At 38.7% G+C, this 12,410-nt stretch overlaps 1 protein-coding gene across 1 annotated transcript in view; it reads left to right on the top strand.

The window, feature by feature from the left end:
- ndufb3 (NADH:ubiquinone oxidoreductase subunit B3) overlaps positions 1-12,410 on the top strand; it is a 306,227-nt gene that overhangs the window by 51,937 nt on the left and 241,880 nt on the right. The gene's annotated exons all lie outside the window — the stretch shown is intronic.

Genomic DNA, 12,410 nt, shown 5'->3' with positions numbered 1-12,410 from the left:
CTTTCTTCTCTCTGGACTGGCAATCAGATAATTTAAGTAAGTAACTTGTTTTTCTACCACATACGGACCTGTAAACTGAGCTTGAAATGGTGAGCCCTCCACAGGTAACAGAGCCAACACCTGATCGCCAGGCATGAACTTACGTTCCTCAGTTCGTCGATCGAAAATTGTCTTCATATGCTTTTGCGAAGAATGCAATTGTTCTTTTGCCATCTTACCTGCTTCATATAATCTACGCCTAAAGTCATTCACATAACTTATCAAGTTTTTTGGTGGTGTACTTTCAACCCACTTGTCTCTGAGTACAGCCAGTGGTCCCCGAATTGTGTGCCCAAACACCAAATCATTGGGACTAAACCCAGTACTTTCCTGACATACCTCACGTGCTGATAACATCAACCACGGCAATCCTTCTTCCCAATCACCTTCCATCTCTGTACAATAAGAACGCAGTAATGACTTCAGCGTCCCCCTGGCTTTGAGCATGACAAGCACTAGCTTTATTGTGCTTAATGTGCAGCAGTTTCAAGACCTGAGAAAATAAATGAGAAGTGAAATTAGAACCTTGATCACTTAAGCACAATCTTCGGAATGCCAAAAATGGAAATTAACTGAGTCAAGGCTTTCACCACTGATCTGGCAGTGATCGTACGGAGAGGATATGCTGCAGGGTACCGAGTAGAGGAACACATCACAGTGAGTAAATAAATGCTACCTGACTTTGACCTAGGCAGCGGGCCTACACAATCAACAATCAGGTGCTCAAATGGCGGACTGACAGCAGGAATAGGAAACAATGGGGCAGGTTTGATCTTCTGATTTGGTTTGCCTGTTAGTTGACAAGTATGACAGGTCTTGATATACTGTGACACATCCTTCTTCAATTTTGGCCAAAAAAATGTACGAAGGATTCTGTGATAGGTCTTTTTTACCCCTAAATGACCTGCAAGTTTATCATGGGAAATCTGTAATACCAGTGAGCGATACTTCTCTGGAACGACCACCTGCATGATAGGATCCCCAGCAAAATCCCTACCATGAGGAATCCATTTTCTCACCAACATTCCATCCTGCAAAAAATAACCATGAGCAACATTTCTAATTTCATTAGAAGACATCACACTCTCAAACAATTGATGGAGAAAAGAATCAAGTTGCTGCTCCTGGAGCAACTCAGAAGGAGAAACAGAAAAGTCATCAGGCAAAGAGAAAGGTTTGACTACAGCAGAATCAGAGGTCACCCTGGGCTGAGCAGAGGTCATGGAACGAGTTACCGCACATGCAGTAAACACTTCCGGATAGTTCTTGTGACTCTCGTCAGGACCTGGAAGAGGAACAGATAAAACCACAGGAGGTGAAAAGGTATCAGGCCACACCCTATCCCCTGCCAAATTATTCCCCATGATTATATCCACCCCATCCACGGGCAATGATGGACGCACTCCAATCACCACTTCACCACTCACAAGCTCAGATGACAATGTTACTCTGTGTAAAGGAACAGACACCACATCCAACCCAATTCCTCTAACAAGAACACTAGTACCAGTGTCACTAAAAAATGAAAATGGCAACACATCCTCCAATATAAAAGATTCCGAAGCTCCTGTATCTCTTAATATTGTTACTGGAATTGTTACTGGACACATGTCCATAGGTGATAAAAGGCGCATAATCACCATTTTCTAAAAGGTCACCTGCCTTAGGAAATCCTTCACACAATGAATTAACAGGAGTTAACACGGGTGCCACATGAGCAGCTGGTTTGATGCGAAGAGCCTTTCCGCCTTTACTCTTGGCTTTAAGCACAGGGCACTCACTTTTCCAATGCCCTCTACCATGGCAGTAATTACAGATAAGAGACGAATTTATGGACATACGATCTCCTTTATCTTCGAAAAATGCATCCCTTTTCCGAATTTTACTCAAAACTCTTGTGTGTTAACTAGGGCTGTCAAACGATTAAAATATTTAATCGCGATTAATCACATTAATGTCATAGTTAACTCGCGATTAATCGCACATTTTTATCTATTCTAAATGTCTCTTGATTTCTTTTTGTTCCATTATTTTTTCTCATTTTAATGCTCTTATCAACATGGAAAAGTGGATCGGCTTGCTTTGTGCAAATGTTTTTTTTTATTATTGAAAACAACATTGGCATATACTGTGTTCAATTTCACACTAACATTCTCAATTGGAGCAAATGATCTCTCACACAATGTAACTCTGTCCATCAATAAAAGGGTGAAAGAAATACTGACGAGGTAACGTTACTGATAGGCTATTGACGAGTGGGCGTAGAAACGCATCAGCGGTGTGTGTGCTTGACCATCGAGTGGTATTTCAGATTGGACGTGCCGCGATGACAGCTCAGTTCACAACGACACAACACACAGATCACTTGTCTTGTCAATAGAACCATTTGGCAACTTTTTAAAAGTAAACTTTACATTTAGAATCTTATTGGCATCCATTTCGTCGTCTCGCGCTCATCATTCATCCTCTCAAAACGTAACGTTAAAGCGGGTCGCACACCGGACGAGAAGCGCAGCGCCTCGTATTTAAATTTGAACGCATTATTCTCTATGAGTGTACACACACCGGCGGCGCCATTCGGCGTTTTTATTGCTGGCCATAAACTGAGAAAGCGCGCGTCCGATGTGCGATACGAGTTGTCCTAGACGCGGCTCGGCGCTGCGCTTCTCGTTCACTCCTTGGCCGGTTCGCATCGCAAGCCCAAACAAGTGTGTGCGGCGTCCCTTTTGTTTTGTTTCTGGTCTAGCTAGATCCGCTGTGGTGTTGTAGTTTTAACAACGTTACTAGTTGTTGCAAAAGCATGTGAAAAAAACTACAAAGTTTGCTAGGCGTTAATCTCGCGATAAAAAAATTGACGCCGTTAAAATGGGTTTGCGTTAACGCCGTTAATAACGCGTTTAACTGACAGCCCTAACACATAGTCATCAGCTAACTCGGCAGCTTTAGCAGCTGTGTCCGCTTTCTGCTAATTTATATATGTTACAATACGAGAGGGGACAGAATTCTTAAACTGTTCCAGCACGATTAAGTCAGTCAACTCCTCAAATGTGGTTTCGTCAGATGCCATACACCAGCGATTAAATGCAGTCCTGAGCTCTCTAGCAAACTCAACATGAGCAACATTAACAATGTTCTACATTTTTGTCTGTACGCTTCTGGTACTAACTCGTACGATTTCAAAACTGCTGCTTTTACGATGTCATAATCGTTACAATCTGAGAGGGGAAGAGAAGAATCGGCTTCCTGAGCCCTGCCAGTAAGCACGCACTGTAAAAGTAGTGTACGTTCCTTGTTGGGCCAACCTCTCGCTTCCGCAATCCGTTCAAACAAGGTAAAAAATGTATCCGGATCTCGTTCATTAAATTTTGCCATTAAACGCAAGTTTCCCGCCGTGTCAAACATTTTAGAAGCACCCTGAAAAACGACGAATTAGACATGCCAAACAATAGCGTTAACCAAACAACATTCTTCCTGTTTTACGTTCAGTTAATGAACGTGCCAAGTTCATTACAAAGTAACCGAACGCAACAAAAACGCTTCCAAATCATGTTGACAAATAACAGGAATTTGCAAAAGTAAGCAAACGAGCGGACGAGCCCCCATTTGTCACGGCCGGCTCGCAAGCCGCAACAAATGGGGGCTCGTCCGCTCGGTTGCAGTGGATGATGAGCATTGTAGCCGATCACAGACATGTTGAGCGCATGAATGCAGTGATCTCGATATTGTAACGAGAGTCCAGAACACTTGCGCTGTTTGATTGTCAGTTCCAGCGGTTGAAAAGGGAACGTTCTATGATCTACAGTATATATCATTTATTCTGTTGCGTGGAGCTGAGTAAGAACTGTTGACAGCTTTATCTTTAGTTGACCAATCAGCGGAAAGGGGCTTTTTATTCCTGCCTATGTAGAGAACGAATATCCAAGCTGTTTATTCATTTTGGTTTTATTGTGTTTCCATTTGGCGGATTAGAACAAGTGTGATGAAAACAAAAATATGGAAAAAAATACACAATATTTGTTTATTTATGTTCATGAGAAGTGTCGAATATGTGATAAATTAACAGTTTCTTAGTTTTTCCGTTTAGAAGAAAAAAAAACGAGAAAACAAATGATCCGAAGGTACACAGACCCGGACCACCCTGCTCACAGATCACCAGTTTCCAGAGACAAATTTATATCAATTAACCTCAAAACTGTTTTGACTGACTTAATCTCACAAATGAAGATACGAAATAACAACATTAAGACTTACAAAGTAACATTGTTTACCTGTTTTCTTTACGTCTTTCCGCGACTTTCCGACGTTCATCCATGTTTTTGTGCTGTAACTAGCAGTAATGAGGGAGAGATGATTGGTTCACTCGCACTGAATTTGCCAATGTTGAGCGCTGAAAGATTAAATCAACAGGTTCCCGTTTCATCCAAGAGTAACATCTAAAGAAGAAGAAATGTAATAACATTGATAAATTGATCCACTGATAAATTTATGTTAATTGCATAGTTCACTCTGGACTTAATTGAAACTTGTATTTTCCTTTTGGAACTGTTATATGGAGTCATATTTTGTAGGGGGAGAATGGGGACAGTTGCAACACTTTTTGCATTTCCTTGAGTTTCTCAGAGACTGTTTGTATTGGAAAGCCAAAATTTCAATCAAAAAAATACAAATACACCCACATCATGTGTACATGATAATATATGTACAATTTATACTTGAATAGACAAAGTCAAATATTGCAACTGACCCCATAATAGGGGATGTTTTCAACATTCATTAAAATGTAATAAAATCATTCTCTAACATTATCTTCAAATGTATTTATTTTACTTGTGCACAGGGTCTTCACTAAGTTAAATTGGCTGCATAAAAAGAAAAAGAGTAAAAGACAAGGTACAACCAGGTTTTGGTGAATTATTTTCAAATTATTTACTTTAGTTATTTATTCACAGGTTAACTACAATTAAAACAAAATCTAAATCAACACACTGCAATTTAATAATACTTCAGTGAAAGCTTACTGAACTGTGTGGAAGTGAATGTTGTAACTGTGTGATTAAATGTGCGGTGTGTCATTTTTAGCGGCATCTAGTGGTGAGGTTGTGAATTGCACCCGTCGTCTGAGACAGAAGAGAGTAGCCAGTTAAAGGTTCTCTAAGCGATGCTGGGTGACGTCACTTCTTGTTGACATTCAAAGTATTGTCAAACAAAACGGAGGCTAGCTAGACCCTCCCTCCTCCTCATCCCGTCTCCTCCCCCTCCCTTCGTTTCCCAGTGAGCATAAACAACGGCTCCGTCATAAACAAATTTAGTCAAAGTTGTCAATAGCCTATAAATGAACATTCAAATTCATAACAAACAGTGGGTGAATACAATCCTTCACACAAGCTGTCGCCCTACTGTGAGTTTGCTTGATATTTTACAATAGAGATCGATCACTAGATGCTAGAAACATACACTCTAAAAAACGGTGGGTTATTTTTGCATACCCAATAGCTGGGTTAAAAATATTGGGTCGTTCTGTTGGGTTATTCTGAACATCTATTGGGTTGTTTCTATAACAACGCAGCCCGTTGGGTTAAAATTCTAATTTCAACGGTTGACCACTGCAAGTGTGATAGAAGATACACGGCACGGGTGAGTTAATATTACACTATACAGTATAACTATATGCATATTGTATACATGTTATTTTTTTTCGTTATAAAGTGACTTTAAGCTCTTACATAGTATTATTGCCGGTTTTTTTCTTTTCTGTTTAGCCTATTATTTCTGGTTATATCTCCCCTGTCGACTGCTTTTTGTCCGCTATCTGCGACTAACGGCACAGATGGTATTTCTTAATACTCGGTTGTGATACTCTTCCTCACTTTCTATGTTCTACCAAAGAGACTCAGGAGAATTATTGAATGAAATAGATTTATTTTGTGAAAGATTACAGACGGAATAAAGTAGACGCTCGACAAGCTCCGTCTCAGTTCATTGGCGTGGGCTCCGTCCTCCGTCTGGGTCTGCGAGTTAACCGGTAGGTCCTGCCTGATGGTCTGGGCTGGGCGGAGCCTATACCCCCTGACGGTTGGACAGGAGCCTACCTGGTGGTGGTGGGGAGGATGGGGGAAAACTTTTCTACGACACCTACAGCAACGAAAGGGGAAGGTAAGGTCAATCTTTTATATTTGATGTTCAACTGTGATTGGTGACGTGAAATTACCAATTAGTGACGTGGCAATAGAGTCTTTCTGGTAGAACTTACGCTGACGCTTCCATTTCTTTCCAATACTTTGTGGGAAGTTATTCATATTTTCAGATATTTGACCGACGCGCTCGGCTTCAAGACCCAGCGGAAGCCTGGTCCATCCAGTGTCGCAGTCACTTACAGGAAGAAGGTAACGTTATGCTGTGTTATATAAAGGCCTACATTGTAGCGCAAATGTCTACTTGGGCTATCCCAACTAATGTGAATTTAAAATACTACAAAGTGTTAAACTAGGGTGATCATACGTCCTCTTTTCCCTGGACATGTCCTCTTTTTGGACCTAAAAAAAATGCGTCCGACCGGGATGGCATTCATTATGTGCCTTTTTGCATTGCCTTCTCGCACGCCACCATTGGTCTGTCGGTTGGTCATGTACATAACGCAAACATTGGTCAAACTGCATCTTAAATATTACCCTCAGCACTTTTCAGTGGCACATGGCTCCTGGACAGCGTAAAAAAAAAAAGCTCAAATGTAAATTCACAAACGATTTACAGAGAAAATTCCTGTGTTTTGTCATAATTTTCTCACCATGTCCCTACTAACTTACATTTATTTATTACATTTATTACCGAGTTTTTTTTAGTTTTTCAGTTTTTAAAAAATAAATCCAGAATAAATCAGAACATTTCTGTTCACACAGAAAGGAAAGCTTTGAGTCACAAAAGCATTTTGGAACAAACATGCTTGCTCATACACACGAACACACACGCAGGTGCAACAGTGCATTTGTGAACAGCGCCCTAACATTTAGGGCATCATTTGTGAGACCTAACACCCACACAAACACAAATGCAGGTGCACACGCATACATATGCAACTTCATTTCTGCTTATTGGTGTTGGTTTTATATACACATTTTTTAATTTAAAATGATTTGATTCACCAAGCTTGATTTTTCATATTGAAAAACAAATGTCCACAGTTTCTTTGTTACTGCACATAATGAGGTGTTGGTGTGATTTTAACTTTTCTTTTTCTTTATTAATTTTTAGATTGCTCAGGACTTTGGCATTTTATACCCACATGCCAAAGATAACCTTTTTGAAATGTGGGGACATGCATCTCAACGAATCCTTTTATATCGCAAGACCGAGAGGAGAGCCTTGGATCTTCCTGTTCAGACTAACATTTCTTCTGGTGAGAAAACCCTGCACAACAGCTCTGTACTTTCATGTCGAGTTCGATTTCATGGGAGGAGCGGTAGAGCAAGACAAAGTTATTCATTTTAGCATTAATATTCTGTGCCTGGATGTGTTCCCTCAACACAATGTCGCCTTATGAGGCAGTTTATAATTCCATTACTTTTTTTATTTATTGAAATAATTTCTTACCTTAAGGAAGTAAAGTAAAGCAATTGCAACAATAACTTAATGAAAATGTTTACAACTTGTAATGTTTACAACTGTTCATTTGTTTTTGTGCTCCATATTTTTCTTAGAACTTAAAACATAATTCTTAATTAATTAATTTTAACATTAATATTCTGTGCCTGGAGGTGTTCCCTCAACACACTGTCACCTTTTTTATTTATTGAAACAATTTCTTACCTTTAGGAAATAAATTAAAACAATTGCAATAATAACTTTTGAATGTAATGCCTTTGAATGTAATGCCATTGAATGTAAATAAAGCATTGTCAATATACTGAAGTTGTGAGTTATTTATTTACATGGCAATAATAGTATAATAATAAAATAATAAAATTAGGTTGGTTAAAGCATAATTTTTGCCAAATAACCCAACAAATTAGTTTTTTTGTAACCCAATTTATTGGGTAAAACTAGTTACCTAATTTATTGGGTTAAAATAACCCAACATTAGGTCGGTGCTATATCAACCCACCATTGGGTTAGCTGTTGGGTCGTTTTTAACCCAACTTTTTTAAGTGAGTATATGGTATTGACTATTAGTACGGACTGCATGGATCTAGCTAATTATATCCTTGTGTTGGTTAGGCGAACACGAACATCCATTTAGAAAAACGGAGTTCCCGCCACCTTTCGAAGGCTTTTCCAAAGTAAATTCGGGACTTCGCGTGTTCCTTATCCTGCAGTTTGTTCATCGGAACGTCGTCTCTTTGGTCGTGTGGCGGCCATATCAAACTTTAAGAGAATATAATTCTAACTTCCCTCTTCATGCTTCTCTCTCCTCCACACACCCCTTCATGTGTACGCACACTAACCCCCCAAACCCCACCCCCAAATCTTGCTGGTCGGTGATTGGCTGGAACACTGTTTGTTATGTTTCGTGGTGCGGGTTGCCCCAGTTTGTTTTTGTTGCCGTTTGTGGAGGATTGTAATTGTGGATTATAATCCTATAATATTCCGCAACCGCAAAATGTAACTTTTTTTTAACGGGCTCAGGAAGGAAAATGCCATTAACGTGAAACGTTGCGTTCATATACAGACAAGAGCCTATATGAACGCGCAACGTTTCACGTTGTCGCAGGGACAGTTGTAACACTTTTAGCAATTTTAAGCAATACATCAAAAACCATTTATACTGGAATACCAATTTATTATATTATAAACTTCAATCTGTCAACTGCTGAAACAATGTATTTAAGTGGTTTTATGAAATATGTACAGGTTGCAAAATTGATTTTAATACAGTCTCTCCACTGTTACGACCGTCCCAGTGTACAGGGACGGTTGTAACACACGTCAGGGACGGTTGTAACATGTCTAAAATATACATAATGAATCAATCATATACGCAAAATGGAAAATATTATTTATCAATCATGTTATTGTGACTATTAATTTCATGTTTTTAAGTAATGATTACCTTTTTTTCATACTACATGACAAAAAAAGAGGTGCAGCCGTCAAATTATAATGCAATAATTCATTACATTTATATAGCGCTTTTCTGGACACTCAAAGCGCTTTACACAGAAGGGGGGAATCTCCTCATCCACCACCAATGTGTAGCTCCACTTGGATGATGCGACGGCAGCCATATTGCGCCAGAACGCCCACCACACACCAGCTTACTGGTGGAGAGGACACAGTGATGAAGCCAATCAGTATATATAGGAGGAGGATTAGGAGGCCATGATGGACAGAGGCCAAGGGGCAAATTTGGCCAGGACGCCGGGGTTACACCCCTACTCTTTCGAAAGACATCCTGGGATTTTTAATGACCACAGAGAGTCAGGACCTCGGTCTAACGTCTCATCCGAAGGACGGTGCTCTTTGACAGTATAGTGTCCCCGTCACTACACTGGGGCGTTAGGACCCACACAGACCACAGGGTGAGCGCCCCCTGCTGGCCTCACTAACACCTCTTCCAGCAGCAACCTGGATTTCCCAGAAGTCTCCCATCCAGGTACTAACCAGACTCAGCCCTGCTTAGCATCAGTGAGCAACCAGTCTTGGGCTACAGGGTGATATGGCTGCTGAAACAACCGTCCCAGTAACACCAACCATGTTTTCATCTCATGTGAGCTAGCTGCAAGTTTGACACTTGTTAGTTTCATTTTATAGTTTAGTATTTTTATTTTTAGCTTACAAAACAGTGATTCTAAATAATACTTGTTTGAATTCTTGTTTGAATACTTGTTTGAATTTGATCTTATAACAGTATCCAAAAAAGTACATCAGAAAGAAAAGTATTTTTTTTACTCAAAAACAACCTTTTGTAGATAACTCCGTCATGAAGTTTCAAATGTGGCTCCCTTTTTGGCAAGAATGGAGGGAAACTAACTAAGCATGAGCACAGTGAGTGTCATCAGGTTGTTTCTGATGGGAGGATTTCAAGGTGTTACAACCGTCCCCTGTTACAACTGTCCCTGGTCTCCCCTATAGTTTTCCTCCCATAGAGCCTATTATTACGAAAAAGCTTAACGTCAATGCAGTAAGACGGTGATATTATAACTCAGTAGCCGATACACCTTATTGAACATGCAACGCGCTATTGCACGTTAAGCGTTTTATAATGGTTTTCTATGGGTGTTGTTCACAATCTGATTTAATCTGTTTGCCTCTATAAAGTAGGCTATGCTTTATTAATATGGTAGGCCTATACTGTGTACTAAATTTGGTGCTTCAATATCACTCACATTAAGCGTACTAAATGGGGAAGAACGCGTGATTACACTGCCGATGTCTGTTTTAGCAGAATACTGCCATCTAGTGGTAGCAGGTTTTCTCAGACAGCTGTGTGTGGATCATGCCAGGCGAAACCAGCTAAATGAAAGTCTCAAAATCCAAATGAATCAAATAGCATCGACTCAGAAACGAGTCAATGAATGCACACGTCACCTCATCCACAAATGCACATCTTACTTGTTGCATGAGCAAATTCTGACCTACATTAATACAAAATTGAGGTTTTGTATTAACAACTATGTCTCTATTTGTACAAAATGCTGCACATTCATGTGATTCTGGATTTTGCACACACAAGTTGAATTGTAGTTTAGAATTAGTTTAAATGTAGCAACGCACATTTGTGAATTTGTCAAATAGATAGAATAGTAAATAGATAGTTGTGCACACATTAATAATCAGCACCAAACCTATTCATGTGTAGTTGTTTGTGTGTGGGTTGTGAAATGCTTAAAAACATCGAAAAGAAAGTCTCAAAATCCAAATGAATCAAATGAGATCGACTCAGAAACGAGTCAATGATTCATTGACTCGTTTCTGAGTCGATCTCATTTGATTCATTTGAATGCATGCGTGTCATCTGATCCACACATGCACATCTGCTTTGTTGCATGCGCAAATTATGATACACTAATAGAAAAGAAAACATTTGTATTCACAAAAATGTCTCTATTTGTACAAATTGCTACACATTCATTCAATTTAGAATTTTGCACACGCAAGTTGAAAGGCATGGATAAAACTTTTCTGCAACATGTATCAAGTTCATGGATAATTGTGCTTGCACGTGTTAATCATTTTGATACTATATTCAACCCATAGTAAACACATGAACTTATACAGACAAAAACAAGCAGAACACAGCTGAACAAAATGACAAATCATATTAGTAACCATGGAGACAAACGAGCAGTGGGAGCTGAACAAAGGAAGACAGGAACCAATGAATACGAACTAAAAGTCCATGAAAGTGAAACTAAGAACAAACATAACTAAATATCCCTGACAACATCAATGTTGTGATAAGGGAAGACAGTAAAACATAAAACCTGCTCTGTCAGCTTGACACGACAGCTTTGGCACATGCTAGCTATGCATTTTAGAAGATAGGAAAACACTGCTTAAAATTATATGACTTTACAATGCTTCACGCAAACAGTTAAGACTATGAAAATAAAATCTGATCATAAAATAATTACTTTTTAACTTGAAATATTTTTTTTTTTTTTGCAGAAGGATTGGTCATATATGGCTGCTTTCTTCCAGGAAGGAAGAGGGGCTAACTGATCATGTGTGAATCTCTTTAACTCATTCCTGATTGCAGAAATAAGTCATGTTGCAAATGCATCCACTCCCCAAGACACAAGAAAAACGTGTTATCTCAAAAGATAACCTCAATGATAGAAATTTGTGTTAGAAAGAGAGACAACATTTGTAATGGACCTTATTCAAAGACAGTGATGACGCGTTTCAACGGTCATCAACATTGTAAATCCTGTAAAGTTTTTTATATATATATATAGGCAGTTGTTATAGCGAATACAACACCGACAGGTTGATCAGGACCCGACGCAAAGCGGAGCCTAAAGGGGTTGTATTATATACAATAATTGTATTTTATTGGTTGCTATACCAATTATCCCGCTTATTACATGGCTACCTATACACTCACATAAATATTTCACCCAAAATTTAAGATTTATGTAATTTTATTACATGACAAATTCCCATTTATATTTATATATATATATAAACTTTATACGATTTATTTTCATTAGGATAATAAAACCTATTTATTTTAAATGCATAATCCTCAGGTTTATGTAATTAGTTTATGTAAAGTGTAATTATTCTAAATTAATAATAAAAAGTTTATTTATTTAAAATACATAAAGTTTATTGTATAAATTACATAATAATTAAGAGAACTAAATCAGGATAATTAAAAAAGTTAAATAACATTTATTTGAATCATGTTATAATGTATGCTTATATACTAAACC

Source organism: Phoxinus phoxinus (genome assembly GCF_949152265.1).
Source record: "Phoxinus phoxinus genome assembly, chromosome: 7".
Lineage (NCBI taxonomy): Eukaryota > Metazoa > Chordata > Actinopteri > Cypriniformes > Leuciscidae > Phoxinus > Phoxinus phoxinus.
Note: the sequence above shows the minus strand (reverse complement) of the source record. Positions and strands in the feature narration are given on the sequence as shown.